Source organism: Meriones unguiculatus, chromosome 15, assembly GCF_030254825.1.
Source record: "Meriones unguiculatus strain TT.TT164.6M chromosome 15, Bangor_MerUng_6.1, whole genome shotgun sequence".
Lineage (NCBI taxonomy): Eukaryota > Metazoa > Chordata > Mammalia > Rodentia > Muridae > Meriones > Meriones unguiculatus.
The window spans coordinates 17,615,890-17,642,041 of NC_083362.1; positions in this window are offsets into that span (position 1 = coordinate 17,615,890).

Genomic DNA, 26,152 nt, shown 5'->3' on the forward strand with positions numbered 1-26,152 from the left:
AAGCTAACTTGAGGATATAGAACATTCTTAGAAGTGTCCCAAAGAGCATGCTAGCATCCTCTACCCAGTTCCCCAACCAGTTCTGCTAATGGCCAAATGAGAGAAAACTCTCAGCGCAAACGTTCCTGTAAGTTGCAGAATCCCTTGATGTTGTCAAAATGCGATAGGCTAGAATATAATTCGGTCTGTTTTGATTAATGTTGTGTTCTCAGTGCGGGAAAACAAGTCCTAGGACACAGTGGGCTCTCTCTAAAAATTATTTATAAAATAAATTGTATTGGTGTGTGTGTGAGAGAGAGAGAGAGACACAGAGAGAGACAGACAGACAGAGATAGAGACACAGAGAGAGAACAAGAACTCATGGTAGAAAGGTCACTCTCTGGACCTAAATAATAAGTCTGTTTACCAGATACAGTTTAAATATTACACCAAGACGTTTCATTTCAATGAAATGTATTAGTGTAAGCCAGCTCTCCCACATCCTTCTCCAATGTTTCATCAGGAAGTCTCCCTGGCCCTCCTTATCCATGCCTTCTGTCCAGCATAACAGATCTGGCCAGGTCCCGTATCCAGTGCCCTAGCCACATCAATCTAGGCTTCTGCCAGACCTGTCCCACCTACCCCACCACCCACAGGTCCTTCCACACCACATCCAGTCTTCCACTGAGGCAAATTTATCTCCAAACTCCAGGATTGGACCAAGAGACATATCATGTACCCAGTACAATCTCCCGTCCACATGACTTCATTGTACCCAAACCATTTCCAACTTCTAGAATTACGAAACTGCCAGCACATCCTCTTTTCTAACCCAGTCTGCTGTGTACATGTCAGACAACTCACAAATAGTCCACATACTGAGATATCATTGCAGAAATATAAACAAATAAAATATTAAGTCTTTTCTCCCAAAGCCACCCAGTCCTGTAGGAATATTTACTGATGAAAACTGCACAAAAGCAGCCTGGGATACAGAATTTAAAAGCATGACTATAAACTCCATCAAATAATCCAAGGAGATTAAGGAAGACACAAAGAAACAGCTCAATGAAACAAAGGAGAAAAAACTAAAAGAGAATAAATAACTATGGGATGGACAAGAGGACACAAACATAGGGCAGATAGAAATGAAGAAAATCCAGGACTTGAGAACAGAATTCAATGAGGAAACAGACATATTGAAGAGGAGACAAGCTGAAATGAAGATGGAATAGAAAATCCCAGTAACTAAGTAAAAAACTCAAAAGAAAGCCTTATAAGTAGAATACAAGAAGCAGAAAACAGAATATTAGGGCTACAAGATAAAGTAGAGGATATAGACCAAATAAGCACAGAATATGAAAAGAAAATAAAAACACAGAGAAGAAACATAAAGAAAATGTGGGACACCATGAAATGAATTATAGACATAAGTAAAGAAGAATCACAAGTCAACGGCATAGGCCAGACCCTCAACAAGATTATAGAAGTAAGCTTTCCCCAAACCAGGGAAAGACACATACATACACATACATACATACATACATACATACACACACACATACATACACATACAAGAAGTATGCACAACACCAAATACACAAACCAGAATACAAATGCACACGGCATAGCATAGTTAAAACATTAAGACTATAAAGCACTAAAAGTGTATTGAAAGCTGTGAGAGAAAACTGCAAATCAAATACAAAGGAAACTTTCTCAGTATAAAAGCCAATTTCTCCACAGAAATGTTGAAAGCCAGAAGCACCTGAAGCAATGCATTTCAAGTACTAAAAGAGTATGGTGGCCAGCCTAGACTAATATACTCACCAAAACTATTTACCATCATTGAGTAAGAAGTAAAACATTTCCACAATATAAACAGCCTAAAAAAGTTTGTTCCCAACAAAGCAAACCTAAAGAAAATACAGAAGACAGTAGTTCCAGCTGAAGAGAGAAATGAGCAGGCATAAAGGTCATGGAAAGAAATATGAAGCCATAATCATTAAAGCTGAAAATACCACTGAGAACACAAAGAACATAAAAATATCAATAACATGATGATGGCAATTAACACACATTTCAATAATAACATCAAGTATCTATGGCCTTAATTTTCGAATCTGAAAACTCAGGCTGATTGAGAAGAATAGGTAAACATTATAACACACACCAAAGAAATTCAAATTAATATGAGGGAATGTGTTAAAACTGTACTCCATTAAGCTGAAAAGCCTAAAATAATGGATACATTTCTAGGTTCACCAAACCACCAAAATTAAACCTAGAAGAAGTCAGCAACCTAAATAGATACATCCCAATTGAGAAGATTAAAATGTAATAAAAAAATCATTTCAGCTTAAGAAAAACCAACCAAACAACAACAACAACATAACAAGGGAAGAAGGATTGATTGTAAATCAACTTTAAAGTCTAGTAGAATTCTGCTGCCCACCAGACTTTCAAAGGCAATTTATGGCCAATTCTTCTTAAACTGTCTTAAAAATAGAAACAGAAGGAGCATTCTCAAACTCCTTCTATGAAGTCACTTATCTCTCTACTATCAAATACAAGTAAAGATACAACAAAGCATAAAACCACAGGCCAATATCCCTCAAAAATAGTAAATACAAAAAATAAAAAACCTCCAAATAGAATACAGACATACTAAAAAAATTTATACACCACGACCATGTTGGCTTTATCCTTGGAATGCAGGGATCATTTGACAAAGGTAAGTCAATAAATGTAATAAACCACATAAATGGACTTAAAGACAAAAATCAAATTATCTCAATAGACGCAGAAGAAGCCTTTGACACAATCCTCCATGGCATCATGGTAAATATCTGAGAGAACCTGGAGCTGCAGGGGATGTACCTCAACATTATAAAAGCCATAGCCACCCCCCCAAACAGCTAAGACAATCCCTACAGGCTTGCCTACAGCAGGATCTTAAGGAGGCTGTTTTCTCAGTTGAGGCTCCCACCTCTCTGGTGACTCTAGCTTGTGTCAAGGTGACATAAAACTGGCCAGCACAAATGACCCCTTGACAACCTGACACACAAACGCTTCACTTTTCAATCAGAACCTTCCCTTTCTTATTTACCCCCAAGATGGCATGTTCATATTAACATCGCATTATAAACATAGTTAACTTTAAAAGTCTAATAGTCCTTCCAACTCCAAACACATTAAAACTCCAGTCTTTTTTAAATAGCCAACCTCTTTCCTAAAACTCCAAAATCTCTTATAAAAATTCAAAGTAATTCAGCTGTGGGTTCCTATAAAATTCGAAATTAAATTAAATACCTTCTCAAGTCAAGAGGGAAGAACCAGGGCACAGTCACAACCTAAACCAAGCAAAATCAAACACCAACAGTATAAATAACTCAACATCCAACGTCTGGGAGTTACTCTCCACCTTCTGCGCCCCTCCGAGGGACTGGGTCACTTCTCCAGCTCCGCCCTCTGTAGCACACACAGCTTGTCTTGCTGGCTCTGGCTGGCTCGAGTCCACTCCTGCTTGGCGGTCATTCCATGGTACTGGTCTCTCCAAAATGCTGCGGTCTTCTGCAATTGGGCTGCACTTTCCCCAGTAGCCTTTCTTCCCAGTGCCAAGCCTCAACGTCTCTCCATGACCCCTTCAGTCCCGGGCCTTCCGCTGCCACTGAGGCTGCGGCTTCGCCAATGGCCTCTCCTGGCCTCTCACGGTGCCAGGCCTCAGCTGCTCTCCCTGATCCCTTCATGCTTTCAAAACCAGGACCGCCCGGGTGAATCTTACACATTACCAAGTCTGGCACATTACCTTGGCCCTCTCTGGAACACCACTTTTGTGTGCTGACTCTCAGGAAACACTTCCCAGAAGATTTCACCTGAGTGGTGCTGGTTTCTTCTTAATCAGTGCTAACGTCTCAGGTCCCGCTGACGTTTGCGAGTGTCCCAGCAAAGGAGCAGTTTCACTTCAGTAGTTCTGGTATCTTGTTAACCACAACTGATACTTCGGCCCCAGGTGACCGGGACCACAGGATCTTAATTCAAAATAACAAATGCCCCCTGTAGTCTTTAAACTTCCCTCAGAAACCTCGCGAGCCATGCCTCCACTGTCTGTCTTGACCTTAACATTCTTACCTTAAGTCCAAGCTCCCACAGAGCAGCTCACCAAGCATTGAGCATTCGATGGCTTTCCTAGTGCTCACTTCCAAAGTCCTTCCGTAACCCTCCCCAAACAGCGTGGCCACGTCTGCCACAGCGGTACCCCACTGTCTTCTGCCAACTTGTCTAAGTGAGAGTTACCATTACTGTGATGAAATATCAACCAAAGTAACTTGGGGAGGAAAGGGTTTATTCAGCTTACACCTCCACATCCGAGTTCATCGGCAAAGGCAGTCAGGACAGCAACGTAAGCAGGGCAGGAAGGTGTTCTAGGAGCTGATGCAGAGACCCCAGGGAAGAGGCCGTATGAAAGAGTGTTTCTCACTGGCTCGCTCAGTCTGTTTTGTTTGTTTATTTGTTTTGTTTTGTTTTGTTTTGTTTTAATAGAGCCAAGAACCACCGGACCAGGGATGGCACCACCCACAGTGGGCGGGGCCCTTCCGCATAAATCACTCACTAAGAAATTGCCCTACAGGCTTGCCTCCAGCCAGAGCTTAAGGAGGCATTTTCTCAGCTGAGGCTTTCTCCTCTCTCTGATGATTCCAGCTTGTGTTAAGTTGGCACCAAACTAGCCATTACTACATCTGACAGAGGATTATATCCAGAATAGATAGAGAACTCAAGAAACTAATAATAATAATTCAAAAACGGGCCTGGGACCTGAAGAGAGAACTCTCAAACAATGAAAAAAAAAAAAAAATAGCTGTGATATATTTCAAAAAATGTTCATCATCCCAAACAATTTGGGAAATTCAAGTCAAAACAACTTTGATTCATAAAGGAAAATGAAATCATGGACCCTGCATGATAAAACAAAAAAAAAGATCATAATGAATGAGTAATGCAGACCCAGGAAAATGAATGTCGCACATTCTCTAAGCTTTTAGAGAGAGGCTTCTAGCTCCAGATCTTCAACAGTGAGCCCCCTAATTACATGTTTTCTTTGTAAACTGCTTTATTTATGCATGTTTTATCGCAGCAATAGAAAAGTAACTAAGACTCCTCATCAAGGAAACTTCTCTTTACAACAGATGGAGACCATTACAGAAAGCCACAGCCAATCAAAACGCAGAATTGTGGAGCCCTGTCCCTATGGGTACATCTGCAAAAGGACTCCTGCCCCCAAGCCCAGGGAATATTACAGGAGAAGGAGCTCAAAGAATTTAAGAGCCAGAGGATCGAGGACTTGGCTGTGAGAATGTAATGTCAGAATGTGGAATGTCAGAAGCTGTATCCAGAAAGTCTCAACAACATGACTGTCTAAACATGAACTACCATGGAGAAAAAAGCCATGCCAAAGTGGACAGGGAAACCCCACAAGTCCCAGATCCTACATAAAGAACTACAGGCAACTAAAGAATACTCAGAGTGGGAAATTAGTCTTCTCCAGGGAAGAGCACACCAACTGATTATCCAAAGTAGTCAGCATTGAAAAAATAAAGACAAGTAACGTTATACAGACCAAGCAAGTTCTATATATGTGTGTGTGTGTGTGTGTATTATATATGCACGTAACAACGATGAATGAAAAAGGAGGTAATTATATTATAATCTCAAAAAAAATGAGGTCATTGAAAAGAGGCTGAAGAATAGCATCACCACTATGCACCCAGCGCCACCTAGCGTGAGGGCCAATCTGCTGCCAGCGATAGGGGATCAATCCAAAGCATCCCTCCCAGGCGCCTTCCACACCTTCCCTGCAGGACAGCCATTACCCTGATCTAATGTTTAACAATCTCGTATTTCTTCGTAATTGTACTATGTACATCTACTGTGAGTCAACAGTAATTGTCTCAGTTTGCTTTCTGTTGCTGTGATAAAGACCATGATCTAAGTTAACATGGTGAAAAAAAAAATGTTTCATCACACCGCTTATAGACAGACCATGAGTGAAGAAAGTCAGGGCCGGAAGTGAGGCTGAGCCCTTGGAGGAGTGCTCCTCACTAGGCTGCTCAGCTTGCTTTCTTACACACATCAGGACCACCTGCCCCCTCCAGCCCTCCCCACACAGATGGGCCCTCTCACACCACTCATTGATGGAGCAAATGCCCCACAGACGTACAGACAATCCCACGGAGGGGTTTTTCTCAGCTGAGGTTTCCTCTCCTCAGGCGGCTCTCGCTTGTGTCCGGTTTTTTAAAAACTACCCAACGCAGTAATGCTTTACATGTTCTAACGTGTATGGAATATTTCACTGTGTAAACCCTTCTATAATTTGCTTTATTCTATATTTCTGCACACATCAGTTCTATTTGCATGCTATATATGCTGTTTGTGAACTCATTCTTTTTCCTTACAGTTTTTTCATCAAAAACTTTTCCATGAATGCCAAACATAGTATTAAAAACCCAGTCGGATATACTTCAAGAAATTAGACATTGTACCCTTTGTATATCCTTACTGTCTTCTTCATTTCTTCCTCAAAGGCACTGTAATTTGTATCAGAAAACAATATGCATTATTAGTTATTTCAACAGTAACTAAACGGAATTCTTCCAGAACAAAGGAGAAATTCTGACTTTTGAAGGCCTGGCTTTAAATGAGGCCTCCCTTCCAGTTGCCCACTGTGAGTTCCCATCACCCCATCTCAGGACTGCTCCATTCAAACCTCCACAGCCTCTCACGCCTCGGGCGGGGACCGCCCTCACTCAGGCTCTCTGGGGTCTGAAGCCTGTGGATTTACAGTGCTCTACAGTGAGCCCAGGCACTTTCCAAGTTGTTTGTTTTACCTTCTGCAGCACTTTTAGGTGCCACAGGGGATATTTTCAAGATGGCTAATCTGCCAACTTTGTGGAAGCAGCAGTCTTAAAAGCACTCTAAATACTCTCTATATAGGGAACACAGCCATTTCCCATGAGAGCTTCACAGTCTGAATAGCTGACATATTTATAAAACATCTGCTTCATGTGTCTTCAGGACTCTGTCAATTTAATCGGAACAACTTGCTGTGTCTCAGTGTTAAAGTTTTATATGATAGTTTTTGTTTTCATGAATTTCTTTTGTGTGTGTGTGTGTGTGTGTGTGTGTGTGTGTGGTTTCAAAATAGAAAGTGACAGCATATGCCTAATAGGTTCAAGAACAGAAACAACGAGAGTAACTTTCTCTTTGTGGGAAGGAACACTTCTTTCTAGGGGAAACAGCATGATCCTGAAGGAAACAGAGGAGTGAGGCTGAGGAATAAGCTCTAGGCCGACGAGGTCAGGCTTCCTAAGAAGGAATGATTTGAACAGGGTTGACTAGTACAGACACAGGAGGGTCGGCTGTCGTAAAGTGGGGTTTAAAGGGTGCTGGTATAAGCACGTACAGCCCTTGCTTTTGGGTAGTTTTATGTCAAGCTGACATAAGCGAGACTCATCTGAGAGGAAGGAACCCCAACCGAGAAATTCCCTCCATAAGCCGAGGCTGCAGCCAACCCCGGGGGAGGACTTTCTTAACCACTGACTGAGGTGAGGGCCCAGCCCTCTGTGTGTGGCACCACCCCTCGATTGGTGGTCCTGGGTGCCCTTAGGAAGCAGACTGAGCAGGCCAGAGTAAGCCGGTGGAGAGAGGAATGAGTGACCTGGCTGTAAGCGGAATGGGCCTCAGGGTTTGTTTCCCTGGCACCTTCCCTGACAGGTCATCAAGGCCCCGGCTCTGTTGGTTAATACCTCCGGGCAGTCGCCAACTCCGGGCCGCATTTACTTTTCCCTCTCACCCCTGGTCCATGGGTGATTCTGGCGCCTCATTAACACCAGCATATGGCACATTAATGCTAAGTTCTTAAACTATCCAACTCGATAATTCTCTCTTTCTCTAATTATATTTCTAATCACACGTTTATGTGTGTGGAGGTGAGATGGGGGGAGGGGGTCGTGAATGTGGCTGCAGTACCTGTTGCGGCCAGAAGAGGGCGCCCTACCCCTGGGAGTGGAGTTTCCAGGACTTGTGAGCTGTGTAATGTGGGTACTAGGAACCAAACTCAGGTCCTCTGGAAGAACAGTTTGTCCTCTTAACAACTGAACCCTTTCTCCTGCAGCCCCGTCAGGTCCGTGCTGTAATTCATGCCAATACAACTATACAACTATAGAAGGGCATTTTTGGTATGAGTTGAGGTTATGGGAAGAGGTAGGGAAAGAGCTATGCTGATGTGGTCAGCTATAATTTTTTAAAACATTTCCTTAGGCTGAAAAAAGAAAAAAAAAGAAATGGTAAGGGAGGCAGAATAGATGTGGGTGGGTGGATGAGTTACAAAACCTGGTCAGTTGCCCGGAAAAGATGAATACTATTTGTCATGAGTTAGATGAGCACACTGTGAAGATTGCGCCCAGCTTTCCAGCTTACGTAACAGGAAGAGGTAACCTCCGCAATGGGGACGAGAGGACCAGGGTTTCCAAATATAGGCAAACACACAGTGAGAAGTCCCTTTGGCTTGGCTCCAAGGACGTTTGATAGGAAAAGCCTTTGGGAAAACCAAGATGAGAGCAAGTAGTCAGCTGGATTTATAGGTCTTGGAAGGAAGGTTTGGAAGAGTTAAGTTTGTGAGGTGTGGACAGCATCATTGCCTAAGAGACAGGGTCGGGAATAACATTTGAGCAAGCCCATGAATTTGTTACTGCATGCAGGAGAGGTGTGAGAAGAAGACCAGAACACAAGAGCTCAAGAAATCGTGTGGAATCTAGCTATTGAAACACTGCACTGTCTCATGTACCTGTCTGACAGACGGGGACCTGTACCTCATGTCTGACAGACGGGGACTATTCCTCCAACATCCAGACTCGTTTCACTTAGTGATGACAGCACACGGTTTCTCTGCAGTTTTCAGAAGTCACAGCCGTGGCATGGATGGCACTGGATTTAGAGAACCTCGGTTTGTATCCTGACATCACCTTTAATCTGTTACGTGGCAATTGGAAGTTGCCTCTTAGTGGTGAAATGGGGACAGAACTTTTACTCTACTTTAACACTTTGTGAAAATTAGACAAAATCTTTTTATGAAAAGATTAGGGAATAGTACTGAGAGCAACACAAAACAGAATAGAACAATGGGTTAGAATCTAATAAAGAAAGGGGTTATACTTAAATTTGCAGAAACGAGCAAGTGAGGCAAAATCAGACTTCTGGTTTAATCAGGCTTCCACTGCTGTGAAGAGACGCCATGACCAAGGCAACTCTTACAGAAGAAAGCATTTCACTGGGACTTGATTGCCCTTTCAGAGGTTTGGCCCATTATCACCACAGTGGAGAACATGGCGGCATGCGGGCTGACATGGGGTTGGAGAAGGAGCTGAGAGTTCTACTTCCAGACCTGCAGGCAGCAGGAAGAGAGTGACGCTGGGCCTGGCTTGTGCTTTTGAAACCTCAAAGTCTACCGCCAACGGCACACTTCCTCCAACAAGGCCACACCTCTAATCCTTCTCAAGCAGTGTCACTAAGAGATGACTAAGCATTCAAATAAATGAGCGGGTGGGGAGGGCTCATTTTTATTCAAACCACCTCAGTCAGGATGAGGACACCAAGGATCCCCAGTCCCTGGAACCTCCCAGCTTCACAGCCGCCCTATGCTTCTTCAGGTATACTGAAAATGCCTGAAAGAAGCAGAGTGAGCCGGGAAGAAGCCATGCCTTCTATGACCTGCATGAGTAAACTACAAACAACAGAAATACTTTGTATTTTCCCTCAGTTTTCCTTCACCAAGTGCAAATCAGGCATTCATTCATTCGTTCCGCAAATTAAATCACCTTCGTGATGCTGTAATAAGACACCAGACAAGAGTGACATAAGGGAGGAGATGTTGAGTTTGGCTCATGGTTCCAAAGGGATCAGTGTGTCATGGTGAAGAAGGAATGGACAGTGTTGAGGTGGCTTTCTTCATGGCAAAGGGAGGTGTTGTCTCCTACTTCCTAGGGCCAGAGGAAAAAGCAAATATTATCCACTTCTTAACTATGTCATAGGCCCAAAGGCTCTATAGCATCCTACAGTGCATCCGGCTGAGGACAGAGAGTTTAAACATCAGAGCCTGTGGAGACATTTCAGGTTCAAGCCATAGCACAGATACTTCTGATTATTAATATTTATGTGTTAGGAATGCTGGCAAAAGCTACACAAAGATCTTGTGCTCATCCAAAGGTTCCCCTAGTAGGAAAAGATAAAATTGCCCCAAGCTGTTAAACACATCTTAAAATAGGCTTGTAAGATAAACTCCCAGACCATGTGGTGAGTTTAAAGTCCCCGCCAGTGCCTGGACAGATGCCTTAGGAACTCCTGACCTTTCGACCGTGGCTCTGAATCCCTGGCCCTCTGTCCCTACTCTGAGTTCTGGCTCTCCCCTTCTCTACCTCTGTGGTTTGGGAGCAGTTGACTCTCCTTGTGCCATTGTTTCATTTGTGGTCAATAGATAGGGCTCACTGTGACAGTAGTGAATGCTCATGAGGACCAGCGGTGACGGTTCGTATGGAGAGCTCTGCAGAAGTGCACAGCGCACTCTGGAGAGTCAGCACGCATGTATGGGCATGTCAGCGGCTGCATCTAATGAAGCCAGCACATCGAGTGAGTTATTAGTTGTAGGGGGGGAGGGTCAGTGGAGAGAGAGTTGGGGTCAGTGGGGTTAGACACAGGCTTGTCTGCCTGGCAATTAGGATGCTTTCTCAACTCGGTTCTGCTTTTCCATACAGAGAGCGGGCACAGGAATAACAATTCGCTCACAGCTTTGTCGTGAAGGTGAGACCAATACATATAAAGCACTTAGGGCAGCACTTGGGCATTCAGAAACCACTAATAAGCCGTAAGATGTGCCGTTTTCAGAACCGTGGGCCGTGTTGAAGACGGGGAGTGCTACATCTGTAACATGGCCTAAGGCTCAAGAGGCAGCAAGCAATAGCAGGAGGCTCCAGACACTGTTTGTGTCTTTGACACGGACCTGGGAGGAAGGGAGCGCTGTTGATGAGCACAGTTGTTTGAATTCACTCATGGGAAAAATAAAATCAGATAAGTGGAGATGAGTCACTGCCTGAGAAGGGCAATTTGGTATTTTACCAATAATGAATACCAAATTGTTCCAGTGCCATAGCTTAATATTTCTCCGGCTGATTTGTGTGTGTGTGTGACGTCCTGTAAGTAACTGTCATGTAGTTTATCTTCCGTCAGCTCCAGGAGATACATTGCTCCTAGAAACGGCACTGCACATTGCAACAGCTGAGATCATTGCAACCCCACTGGTGCCTGGAGCTGGTGCCATTACTCCAGTGTAGGACCTGAGCTGCATCTTCTTTTATTTTTTTCCAAATAGCCCAGCTTATTGCAGTCTCCAGCTGTGACTGGGAACTGTCTTAGAAGAGACAGTTTCAGAATCCAAATCAGTGGTCATCAAAACCTTTTTCCTCACAGCTGCTAGCTGCATAGAGTGCATCAGCGTGCTGATAATGCCTGAGTTTTTCTAACACTCTGCTAAGAGCAGACTTCAATGTCTCTTGCGTTTAGCAAAAGGGAAGGAAAAAGAAGTAAAAATGTTTGTTTTGTACATCCTACCAGTGCTTAATGAGCACATGCTGTAGGACAACACTGTCTTTAGTGTGGAGGCTTTGCTGCTGAGCTTCGGGGTGTAGTAAAGGGACTTGTGACCTAGCCGTTGCTTAGCTAACTGATTCATGTTTTACAGATTTCAAGTTCAAAGCGCAAATTGTAACTGGTTAAGATTAATTTTTGGCAGTCCTGCTAGGCCACAGAGGAGGGCTTTGCAGCCAGTCCTGAAGATACCTGATAAAACAGGATCAGATGAATGGGGAGGAGGTCCCCCCCATCAGTGGACTTGGAAAGGGGCACGGTGGAGATGAGGGAGGGAGGGAGGGACTGGGAGGGAATGAGGGATCGGGACACGGCTGGGATACAGAGTTAATAAAATGTAACTGATAAAAAAAAAATAAAATTCAAAAAAAAGCAAAAATTCAAAAAAAAAAGATTAATTTTTGGATTTGTTTTGTTTTTGAGAGGTGAGCTCACTATGTTGTCCAGGCTTATGATTATAAGTTTATAATCATTCTGCCTTAATCACCTATGTATTGGGTTACAGGTGTGTAGCACTGTGCCTGAAAACTTGTGGATTTTCTAGGTAAAAGTGTTTTCTCATTTTTTTTTTGTAGTAAATATATGCAGCAGCTACAATCTTAGCATTTCTTTAACCCGGAGGGGTTAATCACACCCAAGAGAAATCAAAGAATAAGTAACCCCAGACCAGCAAATCAAAGAAGGGTAAAACATCATAACAACAAATACCAATGCTCATTGACAACACTCACCATCAATGGTCTCGATTCCCCAGTGAAAAGACCCAGGACGGGATTTAAAAACAGGATCCAGCGGGGCAGGGTGGCACACGCATATAATCCCAACGGTAGCTGGCCAACACGAAGTGAACACAGCGTATTTTGTAGACTTTTTGTCTCATATTTCATTGTTTGTTTGTTTGTTTTTATCTTAATGGTCTTTTGCTTCTCTGTTACACTTTCCAATTTTTGTTTTTACAGTGTGTGTTTCTCGTGGGTTTTTTCCTTCTGATTTTCTTTTCCCTGTTTGTTTGCTTATTAGCTACAAATACAGGGCGTGGAGTTGGATAAGGTGGGGGGTGGGGAGGCTCTGGAAGGAGTTGAGGGGGAAAACAATGATCAGAGCATATTGTAGGGAAAAATTTTGGGTGAAGAAAAAGAACCATTTGTGTAGGTTTTTTAAAGTAACTTTAAAAGTATCAGACATGGTTATTTTTTTTCTCATTTATAAGGTGCTAGTAGACTAGTTTTGAAAATGGGAATCTGGTTCAACATGGTCAACATATTAAGAAATAATTTGAGCATTCACTTGAGCTTCATTTTGGCTTGTGGCAATTATATCCATGAATGACACTAGATGAATACACAGAAAATTGCATTTAGCTGGTGGTAGCTAGGTCTACTGAGCAGTGATATAATATTAGGGCTAATATTCTGTCTTTAATCTAGAAGCATATCACTCATACACTCAAATAAATTAGATTCCGGTCACACCCAGTTTTTATTGGCGTAGAAGCCTGTGCTGGTCCCATCTCAGCCTCCTCACCACGGTGGTTCCTCTTTCTCTGCCCCCTCTGGCTCGGATAAACAGGCTGACACAGGGTGTTATCACCCTTGAGCTTCCTTGGGAGTGTACACTAACCACACTGGTGGTCAGTGCTCTGTATTTCAGTGTAAAATAAGAAAAGCTGATCACACTGGGTACTTAGGAAGCCACTGAGAGGACAGTGACAGATGTCTAATATGGCATGTGCTTTGTCACAGTCAGAACTAAAACAAAACAGATATCCCTTCACTATTAAAGGAAAAAGGGGGGATGCTTACTATAAAGTCAAAGAAAGATTTTCTTAAAAAAGCTGCCTTTGTATTCAATGAGACTTAGCCCTTGATCAGTTACCACTAAGAGGAGCTGGGTGGTCTTCCAGAATACAAAACTAGCCTTGAAAAAGTCGACGTTTGCTCCATTCCAACTGAAGTGTGGAAGGTGCTGTGAGCTATTTGGAGCATTCACCCCGGGCGTGTATTTGAATATCGACCAGGGGATAATGCTCGTCTTGTCCTTGGGAATATAAAGAGGGTTTCTGGATCCTGTATTTCACATTCTGCTTGTTAGAGGACACAGAGAGGTGAAATTCTCTCCCAGCAGGGGAACCTCTTCCCTTGTCAGTAAAAATTGTCACAGACATGATGCTTTCTAGTTTATTACTCTTTGTGCCCTTGGCTTTCTGGCTTCACACTTTGGTGAAGACATTATGGAAGGACATGTGATGACAGTTAATGTCACACCCTGTGTGCTTGTTATGTATGCCAGCCCAAGATGCACACCTACACTTAAGGGATTTAATACATTTCCTTAGAGGCTTAGGGTAAGGTGAAACTCAGAACTGGTCAAGTTTAAGCTGTGTGTTACTTTTTTCATTTCGATGAACAAATATCTGAGAAAAAACAATTCAAGGGACAGATTTAGGGGCTCGGTCTCAGAGTGTTCAGCCCACAGTTGCTTGGAGCCATGCTTTTGGATAGCATGCCACAGAGGCGAGGCCACGTGAGGGAGAACCGTCATGGCTGACAGGAAGTGGAGATAGGAAATAGAAGCCTTCCGCTGCAGGTCTACCTTTCCCTGTTATCCTCCCGGTTCTCAGGGCTGCTCCCGTTCTCCCTCCATGTATCCTCTTTGTAAACTCCCTCAGAGACATTCCCAGGTGTGTCTCATCAGTTTCCTAGGTGATCCTAAATCCAGTCAAGTTGGAAATGAGGGTAGTCTACTTGGACTGCCTGGTTTGGGAACTTGTGTGAGATTTTTCTGCTAGAAATTAAGGAACTTCTGATCTGGGTAGGTATGAAGTTTCCCATCAAAAATTCAATCACACTACTGGGTACCTTGGTGTATACCTTTAATTCCAGCACCCAGGAGGCAGGGGCAGGGGCAGGGGCAGGGGCAGGGGCAGGGGCAGGGGCAGGGGCAGGGGCAGGGGCAGGGGCAGGGGCAGGGGCAGGGGCAGAGGCAGAGGCAGAGGCAGAGGCAGAGGCAGACATAGCTCTGTGTGTCCAAGGTCAGCCTAATCTATATAGTGAATTAATGTCTAGGCATGGGTATATAGAGGCACTCTGTTAAAAATAAGAACTAAGAAGTTACACATTCTTAGTCAGTAAGATAATGCTAATTAAGAGAATGCTAATTAAGAGAACACTGAGGTCCCATCTCACCTTCGTCAAAATGGCTGTCAAAAGAAAACCAATGACAGCAAGGATGCAGGAAGAGAGGGACCACCCTTATACACAGCTAATGGGAGCGTAAGCTGGTGTAGCTACTATGAAAGTCATGGAGGCTCCTGAAAGAAATGAATCTAAGTCATATACCACAGAGACCCCTGCACTACCACATTAGGAAGAGACGGAATCAGCCTAGATGCCCTTCAAGACATGAATAAAGGAAACGAGGTATGTGCACATGGAGTTCTATAGCCCATAGACTCAGTCTCCAAGTGGGTTCCCTAGTAAAGGGAACAGGGACTGTCTCTGGCATGAACTCAATGGCAGGCTCTCTGATCACCTCCCCCTGGGGGTGGGGGCAGACAGCCTTGCCAGGCCACAGAGGAAGACAATGCAGCCAGTCCTGATGAGACCTGATAGGCTAGGGTCAGATGGAAGGGGAGGAGGACCTCCCCTATCAGTGGACTGGGGAAGGAGCAAAAGGGGAGAAGAGGGAGGGAGGGTGGGACTGGGAGGAGAAAAGAGAGGGGGCTACAGCCAGGATACAGAGTGAATACATTGTAATAAATAATAATAATTAATTAAAAATGCAAAAAAGAATACAACATTTCAGTGGAAATTAAAAAAAAAAAAACTCTAAAGAATGAAATTATGTCCTCTGTAGCAATGTGGATGGGCCGGAACATCTACACATTAAATAAGCCAGACTCAGAGAGACAAATCCTGAGTGTTCTCTCTTATATGCAGAATTTAAGTTGATGTGCATGACACGAAAGTGGAAAGGGGTCTGTGTAGGAAGAGGAAGGCGAAAGGGAGGAGGGACCGGCGGGGACTGCAGTGCTGTATATGAGCAAAGTTCAGAGATATACACGTCCAAACCTTATAGCGAAGCTCACTGTTTCATATGCAAAGACATTCATAAACGTAAAGGTGAAATACAACATGATCCACCTCATATTAGGGCCGTTACATGTTTACTCAAGGAAGATTTGTTATTCTTAACAAATATTAGCTACTGTCTATCTGGGGTCAAACTTTCTGCCCAGCTTTTTAAACCAAGACATTTGAAAAAGCCTTTTGGATGTTGTGTGTTCAGCCTTGAAATTGTTTCCTAGCATCCTGCTGCCAAAAGCCTCGGTGCTGAGTTTGAAGAGACATTTCAGTGGACGGCCGTTTACAACATTCAGAGGAAACGAACATTTGAATGAGTCACTGACCCACACAAGAGAAGTGTCCGTGTTATTTTCAGCACATCAGTAATTAGCAGTGAATTGGGCTACGGTAGAACATTGCTAGATTTTTGCTCCAAAAGCAGAATGAATCACTCTTCTGAGTCCCATTTAAAAATTAACACTCCACAAGGTTCCCTTCTTATCACTAAAAGAAGAGTGACTGGATGTAAAATATAAAATCTAGCCTCCCCAAATCATGTTAGCTTCCTGTTCTTCTAAAAAAATATAGCTTCTTGAGATCACCATTCAAAAAATAAATAAATAAAAACAAAAAAAACCATTCCACTAAATAATAAGTATTAACCAAAATTTAAATGCTAATTGTTCATAGTCTCCACTACTTCAAAACGGACTCATCTTTTTGAATATTAAAACATCTTGATAAGGGTGGTGGTATATGGCTATTCATTTTGCAAACAACCAACTTAATTATGTTTTGTATGTATGCTATACCTCAATAAAAAGTATTTTAAAAAAGTTTATATAAAGAAGTATATAGTAATAATAAACAAAGAAAATATTTATAGGTTATAACACAAGCTATAGGTTACATAACAAGCTAAAATGAGTTTTTCTAATAACATAGAGAGTTTGTAAAATAAAAATGGAAAGGGTCCATAACACTAGAAAAAAGAGTGTGCAAAGAGTATGAATGTATTCGTGGTGGGCTAGCTCAGAGGTAAAGGCATGTGTTGCCAAGCTTGATGACCTGGCTTGGATCCCTGAAACCCACGTGGTAGCAGAAAAGGCCTGCCTCCCACAAGCTGTCCTCTGATCCCCAGTGCACATTTACACTTTAGAGAGAAAAAGTGAGCCATAACATGAAAGACAAAATGACAATTACAAATAAAATCTGCTTGGAATAGCTTTTTGTCTACCAGATTGCCAAAAGCATGGCAAGATCAAGATCAATAGACACATATTTCCATGTTTTAGGGGGATATAAGTTGGTGCCTCATTTACTGAAGACAATCTCATGAGGACTATCACATGTGCAAATGGACTTTTTTGGTCCAATAATTATTCTACTAAAAGTTGAAGTATTTGCAAATTGACATATAGCCAGGATATTTTTGGTAGCAATGCTTGCAAGTGCTTATGATGGAAAACTACCTAAATCCAATGGTGAACTCTTAGATCATGGCACAATCCCAAATTAAATCAACCCTAGAAAAGAATGAGGGTGTTCTTATGAACTGATAAGAAATTATCATCAAGGTATGTTGGTATCATGTTCTTGTAGAATGTATACAATTTACCCTTGTTCATTAATTGCTGATTTCTCTACCCCACTATCTGGTTTCAATCCTGACATTGCATTGTCTCAAGCTTGTGTAAACATGCTACCATTTGTTCTCTTTATTGCCAATAAAAACAACCAGCCAATACTGAGCAACGGAGAGAATAGGGTGGGACATCCTGGTCCGGAGGGGAGGAGAAAGAAGGAGAGGGAGGAGAGATCCAAGAAGAGAGAACCTGGAAACATCAGGAGAAAAGAACTAGACCTAAAATATGACTAGAAAGCAAGTATAATATGGGAAATCTGAATGCGAGGAAGCTATGCAGGCATGGAGGTTTAGGATGGAGTAATTATTGCCCAGCATTGTGCTCTAGGTTAATTAAATAAATCCTAGTCTCTGTGTGATGATTTGGATATACAGCTTGTTTAGGACTAACTGCTGTTTAAATAAAAGATAAAAAAAATATTAAATATTAATGATCACAACAAAGATATACTGTTGGCTGAAAATAATAATAGGAAATAATGGTGGTATGTATAGTTAATTATCATCTACAAAAAAACAGAGAAGATATATTAACATTTGCTGTATATACACAAAACATCCTTGGAAAGATATCCCAGAAATGTGTTACCATTGACTTCTGCAAGCCCAGAATCAAGGGGGTGTCTGGGGCGGGGGGAGGGTTTTCTTAAATTTCTTCTGTACCTTATAAATACTAAGTGAATTTACTTATAAAAGGATAGCTTTGTCATTTTTTTTAATGTGCCCCTGAGTTTCTATCCATTCAAGTGAGTCCAGGATGCCTTCCAGAATAGAATAAATCTGAAGTACGGGGTGCACAGGCTGGGATTAAGGGGTGGGTATTTCCTGACTTAGGGGAACTTCAGGATGAAGAAGTGGGGCACACTTGGTGACCACCCCAGGATTCTGTTCTATTTCGTGTGTGCAGTGTGCTGATTTTTACAGTTCATGTTTCTAGTGAATGCCTCTAACAACCACCCAAACTATGAAAGGATGCTGCTAAGTATTTGTAGGGAATTGTACCATCTCTGGCAACATTCATTTCTCCAAAGAATCCTCAGACCCAGTTGAAGAATGTGGTTGCTCAGATTCTCACTCAATCTCATACTCATTGGGATTTTGCTCATTTTCTGAGGACTATTTTTTTTTCTTGAATAGTTCCATTTATAGCACACGAAAGACAGTTTTTATATTAAGACAAATTAGCTTGTTGCGCTTGTGTCATGTCTTATTCAGGGTGTTCAGCACTGAGTTTCTAACCCTCTGAAAATTATCAAAACTGGGTTTGGCAGTAAATTACCAAACGGCATGGCTGGAATGCCAATTTGATGAACTGTCCAACACAAACCACTTAAGCACTGAATTGAAAATTTGACCATGTTGAACTCAGTGGCTGGCTCTCTGATCACCTCCCCCTGGGGGGGGTGCAGCCTTGCCAGGCCACAGAGGAAGACAATGCAGGCAGTCCTGATGAGACCTGATAAGCTAGGGTCAGATTGAAGGGGAGGAGGACCTCCCCTATCAGGGGACTAGGAAAAGGCAATATGGGAAGAAGAGGGAGGATGGGTGGGATGGGGAGGAGGCAAGGGAGGGGACTGCAGCAGGGATACAAAGTGAATAAATTGTAATAAATAAATATATAAATACAAGTTAGATGTAAATAAATACATTTTAAAAATAAATTAGACCATGTGAGCAATGACCTTAAGTACATCCCGGTGCTAAGACACTTAAGAAACTACTCATCTTTTCAGTAGGGTAGGTTGATCTTTTTTTTTTTTTTTGTGATCCTTTGGGTTCTACCTGAAAGAACAAGGCAGACGGTTTTCAGTTGCTGGCCTTCCTCTTATGGAGGACAAGACATCCTCTGTCCACTCTGCATCAGGAGCATTAGCTGAGTGAGTTTGCTAACTGTAAGGGTTGGGTTAATTACCTTTATTTTCTAAGGAAGAAAAGAGCATCAAAAAAAAAAAAGAGCCACTGCAGCAAGGATTGAAACAATTGCAAGTCAACACCAAGAGAAAGAAGCCCAGATTCTAGTGCTGCCGACAGCTGTGTGAAACACTGCCTGCTCCTGGTTTGGGGCGCAATCTAGGGTTCTGTACATCCCATGTGAGAGGATTTTTGAAACCAGATCTCCCTTCATAATCTAGCCTGCCTTAAAACTCACTTGAAGACTCCATATTGTAGCCCAGGCTAGACTCAGTCAGATTCAGGGGAATCTTTCTGAGTCAGCTTCCTAAAGACTGGGTTTACAGAGTAAACCACCATGGACATTAAGAAAATGGTATCCCTGTTTAAAATGGATCGGTGCCCATTTTATGGCCATTTTTTTTTTCTTGATGGCATTCAGGCTTGTATTCTTAGCTGGAATAGTGCACAGGAAAGAAAATGTGACTGTATTTTTTCATAGAGTATCACCTGGAAGCCCAAATATGCACTAGCTGCTCTTGGATGAAGCTAATATTGATGACATGGCTCAGGTATTAAACTGAGCCTGCAATTTCTGGTATTTCATTCCCCTTGGTGACAACCAACAGTATGTCAAGTACAATGTATCATTTTGACTACTGCACGTATCAGGCTTTTTACCAAAGTTATCCCTAGGCTTGGCATGCACTCATGGCTCTTGTACAATTCGGTTCCATTGGTACCAGTGTGGTTTGTTATCAAAGTACTTACAGGGGCCGGGGAGAAGGGTGATGAAGGGTTGGGGACAGCAGCACGCGTCTGCAACCCTGTTTCTGGAGGGGTGGAGCTAGGTCACTGGACAGCTGCCTAACCGAGCGGATGGGCCCTGAGGTCAGTGTGAGATTTTGTTTCCCAAAATAAGTTGTTAACTAAGTTTCTTTGGGTTAGAATCTCCCTGTGAGATTGCTAGGTCCTCGGATCAGGGTCTCACCAGACCGAGATTAAAGTGTTGGCTGGGAGTGATGTTGGCTGACATTCGAAGCCATATTCCCAACTCTTTTCAGGTTCCTGGGACCAAGGACCTCCGAGGTTAGAGAACAGCCTCCTTCAGAAGCACTTCGGATCAGGGCTGACTGCCTGTTCGAAATCGCAGGGAAGCATCTGCCGGCTTCTCACCATATCCGGCCTAGGCGATCCCTCTAATTCATAGCCCACAGATTTAGAAACCTCAGCTGGATGTGTCATTTCCCTGGCCATATAATAAGACGCAATCATCACAGTGACACCCCTACAACGTTCCTAGACCCAGGCCGTGTGCAGGGGAGGGTAGCAGGCGAGGAGCCCCACATCAGGATGGAGGAACCTTGAGGGCCGCCTTGGAATTCTGCCGCATGCATGTAGAGAAAAGCTCTCTAAGACCCCATCATTTTCATGTGTGTGTGAAGTTCAACTCGAGTGATCCCAGGAGTTGTAACTTTAACCAGATCTCTCTCTCTCTCTCTCTCTCTCTCACACACACACACACACACACACACACACACACACACACACACACACACCTTAGCTTAGTAGGAAAATAGCCGCTGAAACTCAGGTAGAATTCCGTCTGTGATGTGGGCCGCTTGTCGGATCACGTGGGCGTTTTGACGAGAAGTGAGTCTTCTGAAATTTCTAAAATAATCTACCATTTCAGGAAAGAAAAAGAGAGAACTGAACAAAATTTTAAAGGTTTACATTTTGCAATTTCACGTTTAAAAACATTGGATAAGCCAAAGAACGAATAGTTTGGGGCTTGCATTCGTACCGTAGCCTCTCGGTTTATGGACATGTCCTAGTGTGGGCCCCAAGCTGTATAAACAACTGTCTTAAGTTGGGGGAGCTGCCCATGAATTACGTCAGTTTCAGTTAGCACCGAGTTCTCACCGTGCCTAGTGCTTCCTTTGCCTAAGTATCCAGCCGTTTGTTTCACTGCTGTGTGTCCAAATAATCCGGTTAATAATTTCCCAAGACATTTACTTTTTTGTTTTGTTTTATTTTTGGTTTTGGTTTTTGAAACAGGGTTTCTCCGTGTAGCCCTGGCTGTCGCGGAACTCACTCTGTAGACCGGCTGGCCTCAAACTCACAGAGATTCACCTGCCTCTGCCTTCTGAATGCTGGAATTAACGGCGTGTACTACCACTGCCTGGTGGAATTTACTCTTAAAACTTAAAATAATAATAATAATAATAATAATAATAATAATAATAATAATATCTTCTTTATTTTTAAATCAGTTCCTACAGGGCAGGTTTTTAATGGTTTCTCTAATAAAAGAGAGTATAATGCATCAAGTTTTAGTAATAGTTAATATGTTGCTTTTGAAAACAAAAATCTGCCAAGAGAATATTGATGTGATACCCAGAGAAACAGCTGCCAACATGCAGAAAAGCCAGGGATCTGCCTAATTAACTCACAGCACATTAGACATTTATGTCAGGCGGGTATTTCACGGAGCTTGACATGAGGAAAAATATAATAATAAAGCTAGCTCTCAGGACCATTGTGTAATATACAAAAATACTACCTGAAGAGTGTTTTGTAGAAACTGTTTTGTAAGGTTATAATCAATAACCTTGAATGCCTTTGACATTAACCATATAAGATCTAATTTGACGTAACTTCCCATGATCAAAGAGCGGTATAAATGTAGAACATCACACTGAACAATTCTAACGAACGCACATACATACGCATATATGAACATATACGTATAATGTATGGAACAGATACAAATATTTGTGAAAGAAATAAACATAAATCCATAACATTTTTAAAAGCCTATGAAAAAGATTGTGCAGGTAGATTTCTGATGGAACACCATAAAACTTGCATTTGAATATTGCTTTGAATTAAAGTTAGGTTCTTTGGTGTTGCAGAATTGGCCAGTTCAGCTCCTTCAAAAACCCTTAAAAGAAAAATAGAAACTTTGAAGTCAGCAGGAGCTACAGGACAAAATTTAAAACTCTTGGAGAAACTAATTAGCACCTACAAATCTTCACGATCCTAGGAAATTCACAGAACTTTCACAGGGCTTAGTCGGTGGCTCCTATGTCACTGGGATCAAGAAGAGCTGCTTTTGGAATGTTTGCTAATCATCCTGTCGTTGCAATCAAAAACTGTCAGAGGAACTGCATATATAGTCCTGCAAAGAAAATACTCAGTGGCCAATAAGTAAATGGAAGGATATTCAAAATCGTTAGCTAAAGAAACAGTTTTGTTGCACTGTGACCACTGTAATGGCTAGAACCAAAAGCTTTCAGGAGGTTTGACAAGACGGTTCAGCCAGTAAGGGCACTGGCCTCCAAGCCTGATGACCTAAGCTCCACCCTAGCACTCACACGGTGAATGGAAGGAACCACCTCCTTCAGGTTGCCCTCTGACCTCTGCTTTGTTATGGGCTGCTGTATGTGCATTCACAAACAACAAATATAGATACAAAAGTTTTTAACTTGTTGGAGGAAAAAAGTTGTTGAGCTAGGAGTGTAGGCCAGTGGCAAAGCACTTGCTGAGTGTGTGAGGCTCTGGCTTCAGGCACTCATGCCACACAGAATCTGTAGGCATGAACACCTAGATATTCGATGTCTCAGGCATCACATAGTCATCATAGGCATCACATATCATTTTCTTCAAAGAGTAGAAATACTTACATCTACTAGAATAGATACTTTTTTTCTAAATAGAAATAGCATTTGTTAAAATGCAGACAGTGAAACCCTTATATATCGCTGATAGAACAGTATAATCGGGCTCTACTAAGTTAGCAGTTTCTCAAATCCAGAAATAGACTAGCCACGTGACCCAGCAATATGACCCATTATGCTCAGATATGATCCGGAGACTGCAAGGCAGGTATGTATCTTACAAATGCCCATTGCAGCAATCTCCACAGTGGCCGAAAAGTGGAAGAAGCCAAGTGTTCAACCGCAGATTTCACAAAACGCGCAGCACATGCATGACCCACTAATACTACTCATCTGTGAAGAGGAGTCCTAACGTGTGCTACACGTTAATGAAGCCTGCAAGCATTAGTTATGTGAAATGATCCAGGCATAAAGGCCTCCCTGTCATATGGCCACTGATAGGTGAGAGCTAGCTAGGCCAACCCACAGTCAGAAAGCGCAGTGGAGGTTGTAAAGGATTGCAAGCGAAAGGAATGAGGAGTTATTATTGCCTAGTAGGTGAGGAGATTCGGTTTGAAGTGGCGGACACATTTTGAGAACAGCAATGATGACTAATGTGACATCATGAGTAAGAACAATGGCGATAAATCCTACACTGAAGAACAGCCAATCCAGGCGTGGTGGTACACACCTACAGCACGGAGGAGTAAAGTCCTTTGGACACACACCAAATTTGAAGACGGCCCGGCCTACATAAGTAAACCAGGCTGCCTGAAACTTACGGTCCTCCTACTCCCATTTCCCAACTGTTCCGATTACCGGCAAATTCCACCATGCCTGGTGAAGCTTTACTTCAGTTCTGGCAATTTTCTCCTCATTGCTGCACAACAGTCTCCCAAGACATGACTGATTAAGGATCTGGTGGTTTGAGCTCTAATGCCCATAAAATCACCAGTATGAGCTATGCTGTGATTACCCCGATAGGATTCCACGTCAGTGACAGACACCAAGAAATTAGTACCCACAGAATGCTTATGGCCAATTACAAGCAACAAAAAGCTACACGGAATGAAAATCGGGTCAGACTTGTCTGGAGTCCATCTTTTGTACCTTCGTTCTATCTGTGTGTGATGTTGAAATGGTGAAAAACTGGGGTCCTTTAGAGCAACAGCAACCTCTCTCTTGCCTCAGGTGGACCTAACTCAGGAGTTAGGATGCAAGAAGTATGTGGCAACATAATTTCTATTGAGCTGGTGGCTCAATGAAAATTATTCATCAGGTAAATTTGAGAAATGAAGTTTTATTATAGGATTGCTGGCGGAAGCTGCAAAGAAAGGGGCTAGAGCTGTAGGAGAGCAGAAGTGGGTCCCGGGAAATGAAGTTAATAAGGGTTTGCTGAACAGAGAAACCTGAGGTCTTAGTGACTGATCAAATGTATTTAACAGAACTTTCATTACTCCAATGAATGTTGTTTAAAATAAACTGTATTTTCCATTTAAAAAAAAGATCCTGTCTTCAACAGATAAAAAAGCCAAAATCAAAAAGTTAAATATTTCTTATTCTTCATATATTTTAAACCATAATTTAAAAAATCAATTATATGACATATCAAAAAAATCACTGAAATATTTGCCATAAGTTGTGCAATTATATGATCTGTGAATTATATACATATCAATAAAGTTATTATTTAAAAAATTAATGTAGAACTCCAAAACCTCTATTAACTATTACTTACACACATACACACAAATATATTTGTAGATTGCATCTGTGTTCTCAAGCAAGCTTTCTTAACTATCTGCAGTTCTACTGGAATAATCTGACCTACACTTTCCTCTCCAAGTATTACCTCAGTTGGAATTTTCTCCTGTATCACGTTGCTAGCCTCACAAAAGCCAGTGCTGCTTTTGCTTTTCATTCACTATTATTTCACGCTGCCTAGCAAAGTGTCTGACGCATAATTGTGTCGGTGGATGGATGATAGATGGGCGGATGGCTACTGAGCTTAGAGTTTTCGTGAATTGTTTTGTGTCTTGATCACTGATAATGCAAAACTAGCAAAATGTACAGAACAAAGATTTTAAACAAGCTACTAACAAATTATGCTTCCCAATATTGTCTCTGGAACCCATCCCAAGAGATGGACCCATCTGTTCTTTTTTTTTTTTTTTAAGATTTTATTTTTCTTTTACGTGCATGAGTGTTTTGACTGCATGTGCAGGCAGTGTCGAAGGAGGCCAGTAGAGGGCAGTAGACCACGTGGAACTGAACAAATGGTTGTGAGCTGCCATGTGGGTGCTGGGAATTGAACCTGGGTCCTCTGGAAGAGCAGCCAGTGCTCTTAACCTCTGAGCCATCTCTCCAGCCCCGGACCCATCTGTTCTAACACAGTGTGCACATTGTAACACAGTGTCACATTGTTGCGGAAGAACTCATCCAGCTGTGGATTAGGATGATTCAAGGGAGTTCTAACAGCCAGGGGTCTGTTTTGTCTTTGGAGAAAAGATTTGCTTATACTTGTTTGAAAGTTGAATTCTGGAGGCAAAATAATGAGACAGGCCTGAAATTCTGAGCACAAGCAAAGGTTGTTTACACGAGAGGGGAACTATCAACAGAGAGACAAGTAGACATGAGTTGTTTAGATTAGAGAGACAGTGCTGGGTAGAAAAGCACTTTAAAGAATCTCTAACTTGGGAGAGAAATAGGCTTCTAGTTGACAAGGTCTGAAGAACAATAAAGCAAGAGCAAAGGGCAGATGCGAACTGAAATTGGGGGAATGTTCTTGGAGCTAATTATAGTCAGAAAGTGGAACCATTTCCCTAAAGAGGTAATTATCGTAAACTCTGTCCTGGCATTCAAATGGAAATTAGAGTTTTCAGAAGACATGGCGCTCATTTTTCGGGTCCAGGAAGTTCTACGGCTGCCTCAGAATTCATTACCCTCTTCCATCTTCTACTCTTTGCCTCCTGTGAAGTTTTCCATTTCCTGTGAGAGCAGGTCTGCGGAGAGCTTTTCCAATTGTGTGCCTACCTGGCGCTTTGTATTTTACCAGAGGCATTGACTAGAATGCCTGACTTAAAACTGCTCACAATAGACCAGGCCGCAATAGTTACACAATGATTTTCTCCTTTTATGATGAATACAAGAAAAGCTGAAATTCCTGTTTAAATTTTATTTCTTCTTTTTTTTTTTTTCTTTTCTTTGCAGAGTCTCACCTA